Raw genomic sequence first — 11,900 nt, 5'->3', positions numbered from 1 at the left:
GGTGGACCGGATGTCAAGTTACAAGGGGCTCGTACTTTTGAGCCTTGAACAAAATGGCAGTGGGATCCCAAGGCCACACCAGGTCCTTGTCAGCCATTGGACAAATGACGCCCTTGGTTCTTAGGAACCAGACAGAACTGGGGCCGGCCTGCATGCCTACCTTCCCGTGCATCCACAACGGCCCTGAGAAGAGGCACTGTCATGAAACCCAGCCAGAGGCAGGCCTTGACGCTGGAAGGTCCGATGGGTCCCAGCTTCATCGTTCACCACCTAGTTGGCTGCACCTAACTTCCCTGGGTCTCCACTTCCTCTTGGGCAAAATGAGCGTAAAGACAAATACCCAGCCCCTACGTCCTTGCCAGGACCAAACGAAACCACGGATGCGAGAAGACAAGGTCATTGTTAATGTTGTTGGAAATACTAATGAAGGTATGAAAGTAGTTACCATGGTGACAACCCATAGCTGGGAGGTTAGAACACCACATGTGCCTCCATCATCATGGTCGGGGGGTGTCCTGTGGCTCACACATTTCCCTAAGAGACTACGCAGCCCATGGTTTCCAGCACAGGGCAGTTTTGACCCTGCTCTTCCGGGTCCTTAGATCACAGCAAGTCAGGAGCTCCTGAGGGAGGGCTCTGTCTTGGAAGGGGTAGGGGTTGAAGACAATCATTCCCTAACAAAAGGGCAAACAGGTGCTCTGAAATGTCGCACCGCTTTGAAGAATCTGTAGCCCCCTGACCCCACCACCACCCATGCAGCCCACCCGGGACTCCTCATGGGATGAGCTCCTGCCTCGTCCTCAGGCATCACAGGTGAGCATGGAGGGGCCAGCAGGGACCCACCTGCCACCCACCAAGCCGGCCAGGCAAGCTGGCACCAATCAATAAATGCACCAGGCAAAGCACATAATGAATTAAGGCACGTCCAGCTCCTTATTGTTAATTCTGCCTCGGCTGCAATTACATCACAACCTGGAGCGTTGGAAGGAAGGTGGACTGCGAACAGAGTCTCTGCCCGCCCTTGGCTCCGAGTCACATTGCAGCAAAGCATCTACCGTCTTGGTTCACCACTGCTGTCGATTAAAAAGACTGAGGCTCATCACGTCTGGATTCCCAGCGGCAGGCTCAAGAGTAGGATGCTCACACATCTGCTTTGTGACATGGCAGCTCCCAGTGTGTTTTTATCCGTTTCGGATCTCACCCCGCACGAGAGGTCAGCTGGACGTAAAGGAGGGGAAAGTCTTGTTGACGGCGGGAAGATCAGAGCCGACTTCTGGAGCAGGCACGGCCATCCCGACGGTGCCTGCACTGCACGGTGATTGAAGACCCGTTAGGAAGGTCACCTCGCCCCAGATGCATCCCCACTGGGTTGATCCCCTCCTCCCCCCTCACACTTAATCAGAGTCAGATGGCAAGAGGCAGTTACGCATCAATTTTGCAGGGCAAATTAATTTAGAAACAGGTTTTTAAATGTCAGAAAAACCTAGCCCCAGATGTTTTATTATCCTAAGATCACGATGAATAAATTGGACGCTTTATGACGGGATGAAATGTATCACAGAGCATTACTCCTAGGGTAATATGTTCTCAATCTGAAATCATGTGCCGTTATTAACTTTTCAATTAAATGGATATAATGCACCCTTACCAATTTTCCAAGGAAATGGACATAATTGACCATAAGATACAAGGAGAACTTTCATTAATGCCTGAGTTTCGCTCCCTCATAGTTCCCTAAGACAAGGATTTGCATGCAAACACTGGTTTGCGGGGTGGTCCCAAGAAGCACAGGGAGGAGGGAGGAAAGAGACTTTAACAAGGGTCAGTCCCTCTGGGGCTCTGCTGCGGGACCAGGCAGAACACACCGCAGAATGGCCCCAACAAGGCAAGAGGGAGCTGAGGCATTTCTCCAACTCCTGTCCCCGTCGGTTAGCAGCCACTCCCGGGACCTCACATCACCGTTCTTCAGCCCGTCCCATGAGCAGGACAGGCTCACGCCCGAGGCCAGAGAACATCCTTGTCCTCGGGAGACAGATGCAGGCAGAATCCCGTTGGTGTGCGCCATGGTTCCCACCGAGCAGCCAGGGATTTCTGGGGGAGGGGACGCCGGGAACATGGCTGGGGTGCCGACAGCCTCCAACGGGAGGAACAATATTCGGGTCCGTGCTCTGCAAACTGTAGAGCTTTCATGTGTGCATAGGTTTAAAGGACTCTGTCGCTGCACAACAGCCCCATCAGGGTCTCCAGAAAGGCTCGCCTTCTCTCTGTGGCATTCCCTCCCCTCCCACCATCATCCTACCTCCGGGGCCCGTGCCTGGGACAGGGGTGCGTGTGTCCAAAGTGGAACCATGGTTCCCTCCTCCCCACAACTTGCTTCTGCTCTGCACCACTCCCCTCCTTAGAGGACCCCACAATCCACCGGTTGTTCATGCCGGAGACAGTGGGGGGCAGTCACCATGACCCTCCAGGTGGCCTCATCCCCCATTTTCCATCAGCCTCCATCCAGTCCAGGGAAATTCCGCCTCCTGAATCCTCTCCTGAACGGGCCTTTGCTCTCCCTGACATTGCTCTGGCCCCAGCTACCACCTGCCCTCCACTCTGGATATGGCGGCCACTTGCCAGTGTCCACTGCCTTCATGGTCCATGCTGCACACAGCTGCCCCATGCACCCAACGCTCTGTCCTCTGGCCTGGCGTCCAGATGCTCCGTAAGTAGTTCCCAAGTGAATAAATGAATGAGTGAACAAATGCTGTTCCTTTCAAATATATTTGGAATCCACTGCATTACACACACACACACACACACACACACACACTCCCCTTCACTGCCACTCAACTTTCAACTCTTAGCCTAAATATCACTTACTCCCAGATGCTTTCTCTGGCTCTAAGGCCGGATGAGGTCCAGTTGCAACAACCTGGACTTTCTCATCACACCCCTATCACAACGGAATTAAGGATCTGCATAATATCATATTTGGTAGTCGTCTTTCTCCACGAGACTGGAAACTCCCTAAAGGTCAGAACGACCAAGACTCCCCGCCCCTGGTCTCAAGCAGGCAGTCAACAAAATGTCTGATGAATGGCACAAGAATGAGTCAAACTGGATGTGAGGCAGTGGATGCTTCTAATCCTCTGAGCCGAGAGGGCTTCATCCTGCACTCATCAGAGTGGGGTGTCCAATGACCAGAGCAGCTGTGAAGTGGGAACAAGAACTCAGACATGTCGGCTTTGAAGCAAGAAGGGGCAGGAGTCTGCTGGGACGGCTGGAGGGAGCCTTAAGGCAGCTTGTCTCCTGCTCCATCACCCACAGGCCAGGGAGAGGCTTTGCCAGGACATGGGCTTAGGATGCAGAGGGCAGAGCTGAGCCTCAGCTAAGGCAGCAGTCAGCCTCCTTAGCCAGCTGATGTGCAAACTCCAGGCACACGAGAGCATGCAGAGGGAGCGACCCTCTCCAAGGCCAGCGCCACAGGTAACACAGCCACCTGAAATCAACGGAGGAGGCCCCGGGCTGCCTAGAAAACCCGGAAGGCCAGGCAGGCCTCCAGGGGCTGGAGCCATGACATCCTAGAAAGGTGTGGGGGAACCAGAGTCTCAGGACAGGCCTGGGAGTGTCACCCTCAGGACGGGTAATGACCAGCCTGAGCATCCCCCCAGAAGAGGAGGTGAGGCCACCCAGTCCAGGCTGCACTGCGGTCAATCCAGGTGGTCTGGCCCGAGCTCCGACCCGGCCAGGGTTGGGCAAGACTGACCGCTCTGCAGGAATGGGGAAACTCCTTGAACAGGCTTTAACAGAAGTCAGAGAAGAAGCCGTGGAAAACAGACCTGGGCCTGTGCATACTTTGGAAGGCCAGCGTCTGCTGGAACAAGTAACTTTTAGGATTTCTTGCGACTCCCTTTTTCCTTCAGTCTTGCCCGTTTCCCTGCCTTGGCCAATAGTAAAACTGACGAATCTGTTTCCTGCCACTGCTGTAACAATTACCACAAACTCAGTGGTTTAAAACAACACAAATTTGTTACCTTAAAGTTCTGGTGGTCAGAAGTTTAAAATCAAGGTGTTGGTGGGACTGCATTCCTCCCAGAAGCTCTAGGAGAGACTTCCTTTCCTTGCGTTTTCCCGCCTCCAGAGACTGCCTGCATTCTTCGGCTCGTGGCCCCTTCCTCCATCTTCAAGGCCAGCAGCATCTTCTCTCTGATCTCTGCTTTCATCACCACATCTCCTTCTCTGACCTTTCTGCCTCCCTCTTTCTTAAGGGCCCTTGCGACCACATTTAGGGCGCCCTTGGATGATGCAAGATAATCTTTTCCTCTGGAGAGCCTTAACTTAATCACACCTGCAAAGTCCCTTTTGCCATGTAAGGGAACATATGCATGGATTCTGGGGATGAGGATGTGAGCCTCTGTTGGGGCGCCATTATTCTATCCACTGCAGCCCTTAAGAACAAAAAGTCATGTGTGTCCTTGTTCTCAAGAGAGCAGAGTAGAGAAAGCAGTGGGAAGCTTGCGTCCAGCTCTGATACTGAGGGCCTGAGAGGAGGTATGACAGGTGGACCCAAGGGGAGGCAAGTGATCACAGAGCAGAGCCTCAAAGAGGAGGAAGCCCCAGACCAGAGGGAAGGAAGAGGACAGCCGGTGGGGAACTGTGCAGAACTGAGAATCAGCTCCACGGTTTAGCCAGCAAGTAGCCTGGGTTTTCCAGCGTGGATAGAGGCAGGATTTTGGAGACAAATTCTAGAAGGTCATCTCAACCTCTCAGGCCATCATCTCTCCAAATATCACTGTGAAAGGACTAATATCCCATGTGAAGAGGACTCTAGAATCCTACCAGCATTTAGAGCGATCATGCCTGTTTCCATTCTCTGAGATCCAGAATATGTGGCAGAATGAGATTCACGCCAAGAATGGCAGTGATTGACAAAGCTTAACGTCAGTTCAAGACGAAACTTGCTGGCGTGCAGATTCTCATTCCTAACGAACCTTGACACTGAACTGCCGCGTCTGTTTATATTCCCATCACTCATTTATTCAGTTGTGCAACACTCAAGTACCTGGCAGCGACTCTGTTCACAGACCTTTGATCTGCTCCCAGTGACGCGGGGCCTCTTTTTCCACCATTTCTACCAGGAAGGGCCATTGCAATAGGGCACCATGGCTGATTCTCTCAAGACTGAGCAACAGCACAAAAATTTAACTGGTAGGGCCGACGTGTTCTAAAATAGAACAGACGTGGAGAGGGAGGGCCGTGGTGGCAGGTCCAGGAGGCAGGTGGGCTCCAAAGTCAGCTTTGGTGGCACCTGGACAGTCCACCTGAGCAGGCCCACTTCTATTTCTTTTTTGTTGTTGTTTCAGATTTATTGGAATATAACACACATGCCATACAATTCACCCATTTAAAATGTAAAGTCCCATCATTTTTAGTGTATTCACAGAGTTGGGCAACCATCACCACAATCATTTTTAAATCAATCATCTCCACCATGCCCCTAAAAAACCCTGTACCCTTTAGCTATCACCTCCCCAATCCTCCTGGCCTCCCCCCCACCCCCTCCAGCCCTGGCAGCCACTAATCTGCTTTCTCTCTCGGTGGATTTTCCTATTCTGGACATTTCACATAAATGGGATCATCCAGTACGTGGCCTTCTGTGTCTGGCTCCTTTCACTGAGCAGAACATCCATGGTGTTGCAGGTCCCGGTGCTTCATCCCTTTGAATGGCGGACAGTATTCCACTGCACAGACGGAGCATGTCGTGTTTTCCCTTTTGTCTGTTGACAGACATGTGGGTTGTTTCTAACTCTTGGGAAGAGGACTGCAGCCCCAATTTCTCGAGTCCTGCTTTCTCTCGGATGGGCCATAAGTGCCTTCTTCCCTGTCTCCCTAGGCAGGAGCTGCAGCAAGCACCCGAGTTCCCACGAAGCACCCCGAATCTTTCATCTCTTGGAAATTACGGGCAGCACTGACCTGCTTCGTCTATGTTCTGAGAACACGTTGGGCCTCGAGAGCAGGGAGGCTGGGCCCAGTTCCTGCTACCGATAGCCCGTGCGTCAAATCCTGGATAAGGGTTTCAGCAGATCCACTCTTCCTAGGGCGTCAAACTGTGAACCTTGTCTTGCCGGCCCTGAGGACCCTGGAGGGAGTCCATCCAGCCCACCGCACCGCTAACCACCAGCCTGGGGCTGCAGGGGATTCAGGGAGAGGACAGGGGCCACTGCAGGCCTCCACGGCGCCGTGACTCTTAACTCGTGCCACGAAGGTGAGGAGCTCACTGCATCGCGCCATGGCATCTGGCCATGCAGCAATGCCAACATCTATAAACTCAAGAACCAGTTTTCATAACCCCTGATTCAAACATCATGATTTACGTTGCTGGGCGTCATGCCCACACCCAAACACTGTCATTATAAAATTCTTGGATACAAATCTTTCCCTGCAGAGTTATGTGAAATTCTCACTCGTGATTTCTTGGACCAAATCCCGCCGAAATCCATGTATTCCTTCTTCTGTTCTCTCGCTGGGAGATGGGTGGGCATCTCACCTAAAACTGTGCCATGCTCGGCCCACCAGGAATGAAACACCGGCAGGCGAAAGGGAAGAAGCAACTCACTATGTGCAAAGGACACACACGCGCACACACGTGCACACAGACATGCCCACACATGCATGGCATTGACTGTCTGTCTGGCCTCCGAAGGTCCCCTGGGGTTACAAAGAAAGGAAGGGACAGCAAGCAGTGGGTCCTGAGGACCGTTCAGTGAACTGCCCCAAACAGGTCACGGCCCATGCAGGGTATTTTAGTGCCCCCGACAGAACCCTGTGGGGGAGCACCAAAGTCAGATCAGGCAGAGGTTTGGAACTGGGGGAAGAAAGTTCCGGGGACTAGAAACACCCTGGGAAAAAGCAGGGTAATTAAAACGAACCGGCAACTTCACCTGGACAAGAACCAGACTGGGGGTAAGGCCTCAAAGAAAGCAAAAAACCCAAGTTCAGGAGATGGGAAAGGTCAGGTGGGGCGGGGGGGGGCGGGAGCAGAGAAAGGAGAGAGCCGAGGACAAGGGCTATTCCATCTCCAGGGGAGAGCTGGGAAGGTGGGGAATTTATGGGGCAAGGCGACAAGGGCCTGAATAAAGTGACCTGGAGAGAGAAAATATTGAGCATCCTTTGAAGAAAATAAAAGTGCTTCAGGAAGCCGGAGTCTATGAAAAGATTAGAAGGTGAAGGGGGGGGGTGTCACTCTCCCCAGCAGCAGAGCAGGCTCATCCTTGAAGCAGCCTCTGCGCAGCATCTGCACCTCCCCCTAGCTCTTCTCACATTCCGTCTTCGCAGGAAGCCTGCAAGGGGCTCCTGTCCTCCGGGGCACAGGTGAGGACCCCACTCAGAACAAGCCCTTGCCCGAGCTTGCTCATCAGCGAAGACCCCAGATGGGCCCAGGTGTCCTGGCTGCAGACCCCGGCCACAGGCTGGGCTCTTCGAAAGGCGGGCTTTGCGAGCTGCCAGCCGGGAGCTGCTCCGATGCCCACCCGCCCATGGCTGTGCCAGGAGAGACCCCCAGTGGGGAGGTCGCTGGGAGCTGCGCCCCACGGTGAAGCTCGGCCCGGGGTGCGGCCTGGGCATCGGGCTTATGGAAAGCTCCGCGGGCCATTCTAACCACTGCCGAGACAGGCTGAGAGCTGCTGCGGGAGGGACCGCTGCCCTCGCCACAGGGCAGGGGCGTCCTGGGCTTCATCCTCGTTCTGGAGGCTGCTCAACAGGCCGCTGATGAGCTGTGCACACATTCAAAAAAAACTTTTAAACTCTGCAAACCGGTGCTATCTGGTCACTCACGGGACTCTGTGTTTTAAAAGGAGCTTCGAACCGAGGGCCCAGGTGGTGAGTCTGAAGCCGTGTCGGTGCGCACACAGGAGCGAGGAAGAGGCTGGGGAAGAGGGGTTCCACCCCGCCCCCCCCGCCCTCCTGGAGACGAAGGCAGCTCAGGGTGGGCCACTACCCCAAAGGCAGAGCACCTGTCTTTCAGGTTACGCCAGTCCTGGGAACATCCGCGCCAAGAGCTTCTCGCCTGGATCAGCACTGGGCAAGCTGCGGAGTCAGATTTGTCCCGGGTGGGATGGGAGGGGAGATGGAGCCAGGCCCCCAGCGCTGAGCCTCAGCCAGGACATGGACCCCCAGACGGAAGCCTGCGGCGGAAGACTACCTCCCAGGACCAGGCCTCTTAAATGCCCGCCCCTGGGGCGTGGCCAGACCAGAGCAGCCCCGGGTTTACCTCCGCTTCCGCCTCCGGGTCCTGGCAGCACGTGTAAGCGTTCCAGCCTCTCAGAGAGGGAAGGAGAGCGTCCTGGAGGATGCCACGCCCAGCTGCGCATGCGCAGCTTGCTACTTTGAAACAGGTCGTCGGGTTCAACCACAGACACCTTCAGTGGATCAGCAACACTCAGTGAGAGCCCGCTGGGCTCATGGCTCCTGCATGGCTGACCCTCCGGGATGCCCTCGGGGTCTCTTCCACGCCCCCACCCCACCCCGGGCTGACCCGCAGGCCATGCTGAGGCCGTGGATCCCGGACCCCTGCCCAGGTCTAGTCTCACCCGGGTCTCACCCCTTCCTTCACCCCACATGTTTTTCCGATTTGCAAAGCTCCAACCAACTTCCAGAGCCACTCGTTTTACAGAGCAAACACGTGGAAATGCTAACGTGGATTAAGATCGAGCCAAAGCCGGGAAAAGAAAACACAGAAGAAGGGAATTAAGCTGCTCACCACGTTCCCGACAGGGCTCTCCTCACCACTTCCAAGGTCCGCGGCCGCCTGGGTTCCAGGAGGGCTCTCTCTGGGTGATTAGCCGGGCACCGAGCTCCAGAGCCGCTGACAGAGGAGCTCACTCAGGGCTTTTGTTTCCATCCTGGACAGGAAGGAAGTCAAGTTGTAAACGTGGGAACAAGGAGGATGCCCCGTTTATCTGAGTTCACCAGTCCCATTTAGCTCTATGGTTGTCAGACCCCACAGGGCTAGCAGAAAAGAAGGTGGTATTTTTATTCACCAAATGTATGCTCATGAACTTTTTTAAAACCTCTTTGTACAAATGTGTCTTCATTTGATGTTGATCCATGGAAAATATTAGGATCAGGTTCAGCTGACTATAGCAAAGATCTGACTACAGTGGCTTAAACACAGAAAGGTTTAATGCTCACACAGAGAAGCTGTCTGAAAGCAAGCATTCCAGGGCACACATGGCAGCTTCATGAAGTCATCAGACCCCCATGCTTCTATTTTTCTGTTCTGTCACATGTGGCTTCTCTTCTCAAGTCAACTCATGGAACAAGATGGCTGCTGAACCTCCAGCCGTGGCATCCACATTCCAGGCCATGGAAAGAAAGAAGCAGGAGGATGTGAGAGAAGTGCCTCCTCCCTTTGAAGGAGACTTCCCAGAATCCCCACAACACATCCCCATGGACATCTCTTCGGCAGAACATCACATGAGGGCCACGAGGGCCAAGAGACGGGAAAAGGCAGTCCTTTAGCTGGGCATATGTCCACCCTGAATAAAATTGGAGTTCTATTCCTCAGAAGAAAGGGAGGGTGGATGTTGGGGGTGGGGAAGGTGCCAGCAATCTCTCCCGGGTACTTGTGGTGCTGTGGAAGGAGTGTTTGCAGACGAGCATCATGGCAGTTCTCTTCCTTTGTGTCCACAGTTAACGTGGGAAGAGATTTGGGCCGCAGTTGCCGATGAGAGTGGTTTCCTAGGTGTAGGAGGGGTTGATAAGGGCAAGGCATGTGGTGGGGCACTGCGAGGTGGCCCTTGTCTTTTTTTGGCAGTGATGCAGTTTCTGTATCCACAGCCCCAACTGTTGGCCGATCATAGTGCCCACGTGTTCATCAGCACTCTCTTTGTGCCTGTCACCCTGGGCCTGGAGCTGGCAGCATCTGTAGGGCTTTAAATTGAAGTCATGCTGCTTCCGACTGCCTTACCCCCATCATAGTCAGCTCAGGTCCCGCAACAAAGTACCACACACTGGGCAGCTTGAAGAGCAGACATTTATCTCCTCACAGTTCTGGAGGCTGGGAGCCCCAGATCCAGGTGGGGACAGGGCTGGTTCCTCTGAGGTCTCCCTCCTTGGCCTGTAGATGGTCGTTTTCTCCCGCGTCCTCACACGACCATCCCTCCATGTGTCTGTGTTCTGATCTCCTCTTCTCATAAGGACACAGTCAGATTGGAGTGGGGCCCACCCTAATGATGTCATTTTAACTTACTCGCCTCTATAAAGAATTCTTCTACAAATAACCACACAGTCCGAGATGCTGAGGGTTAGGACCTCAACGTGTGAATTTGGGCGGAGGACATAATTCAGCCTGCAACATCCCCCAAAACCTCGCTACTGTCACCATCTCTAAGATGATGCTAATAATTTAATGGGACTACGCTTCAATATTTTTGCAAACATTTCCTCTACTCATCTCTGTTTCAGTAGAACAGAGGTCCACTGATATCTGTTTCAAAGGATTGGTTCTGGAAGTTGTCATAAGCAGAGCTTCAATGCCTCGGAAGGTGATTGGGTTCCGCTACGGGGCTTTTGGTGTTCCTAGAAAAACAAAGGGATTCCTTTTAGGGAATCTGTCATTTTCTAGATGAGTGCAGGAGCTCCCACTTTGGACCATTGATCCTGATGTACATTTACTGCTCATCTTGAGTTTCAGCTTCCTTGTAAAGACTTTCACATCAGCCACAGCCCGCGGTCTACAGCAATTTGCATCGTGTCCGCTTTCTTACGCAAAGCCAGCCCAGGAGGCGGACCCCCAAGTTTGCAGGAATAGGGACCCAGCTCACCTGTGCAGGCCCTGGAGCCCTGAAATCAAAGTTTGCAATGTGGAATCACGCTACCTTTCTCTGCATTGCAAATATTCAGAAGGAAATGGATGGAAGCCGTATCGTAGGTCAGGAAGAATGTTCTACACTCCATGACTTTAGGGCCAGGTGGCTCCGGGACCAGTGTCTGCAAAGACATCCAGAGCTGGGGAAGGAAAAGGCAGCTGCAGGACAAGGTCGGCCCACTCCCGGAGCCCTGGCACCTTGGTGTCCTACATCCAAGTTCACCTTCCCAGGAGGAGGTCACTGACTGTTTCATCAGGACAGAAGGGGACGTTCCCTGGAAGATGGGAGACAGGCAGGGGGCTCTCTCCAACCTTTCCTACCCTAGCAGCTAGGAGCCCTGGAGTCAAAGGTCTGTGTTCCGATTCTGGCGCTGCCCCCAGGCTGTGTGCCCTGGGATCCCCATCTGAACCATGAGCAAACTGAGCTAGAAGACCTCCACGTCCTTTCCATCTCCCAAGTCCTGTGAATTTCTCTTGGGAACCAAGAGGAACTGACGGGCTGACCAGCCTCGTGGGGTGCCACTGTGCCCTTCTGATCCAGGAGTCCTGACCGGCTGTGTTCCACCCAGGGCCCCATCCCCGCCCTGCCCAGAGGGAAGGCCCAGACGCGGCTCTAGTCTCCACTTAGCCAGACACAGCTCGTCTCCCATTGTCCTCAGCCATCTGCAAACTGTTTTTTGTTAAATATGAGTTATAATGGGAATATTAGAAGACAGCTTCCTCCTTTACTCTTCTTAGAATATATATAAATTTATATGTGCTTTTTAAAAAATCTTCCTCTCTCTCAGTTTGGAAGAGATTAAGAAATACGTGTGTCTTGTGCTTTCTGGTTGATTACAGAACAGCTTGACCCGATAAATGGAAATTTTAAGGCGCTTACAGGGCCTGGAAAGAAACGCCAAAGCCAATTTGAGCACAGAACAAAAATACCATCTGGGTTTCGGTGACAATGAGTAACACCACTGGCTCTTCTGAGCTCAGACAATTATTCTATAAAAAAACATTTTTTAAGGCTGCATGGTTAAAATGGCAAAAGATGTTTAAGGAT

At 53.2% G+C, this 11,900-nt stretch overlaps 1 long non-coding RNA gene across 1 annotated transcript; it reads right to left on the bottom strand.

The window, feature by feature from the left end:
- Positions 1-907: 907 nt before the first annotated feature.
- On the bottom strand, positions 908-5,504 carry LOC124231275 (uncharacterized). Its single transcript, XR_006886475.1, has 2 exons — positions 4,020-5,504; positions 908-1,308 (listed from the first exon to the last, which is right to left on the bottom strand). It is a non-coding gene; the product is annotated as an uncharacterized LOC124231275 (long non-coding RNA).
- Between the last annotated feature and the right edge of the window lie 6,396 nt (positions 5,505-11,900).

This window comes from Equus quagga, chromosome 21 (genome assembly GCF_021613505.1).
Source record: "Equus quagga isolate Etosha38 chromosome 21, UCLA_HA_Equagga_1.0, whole genome shotgun sequence".
Lineage (NCBI taxonomy): Eukaryota > Metazoa > Chordata > Mammalia > Perissodactyla > Equidae > Equus > Equus quagga.
This window is presented reverse-complemented; position numbering and strand designations above follow the sequence as displayed.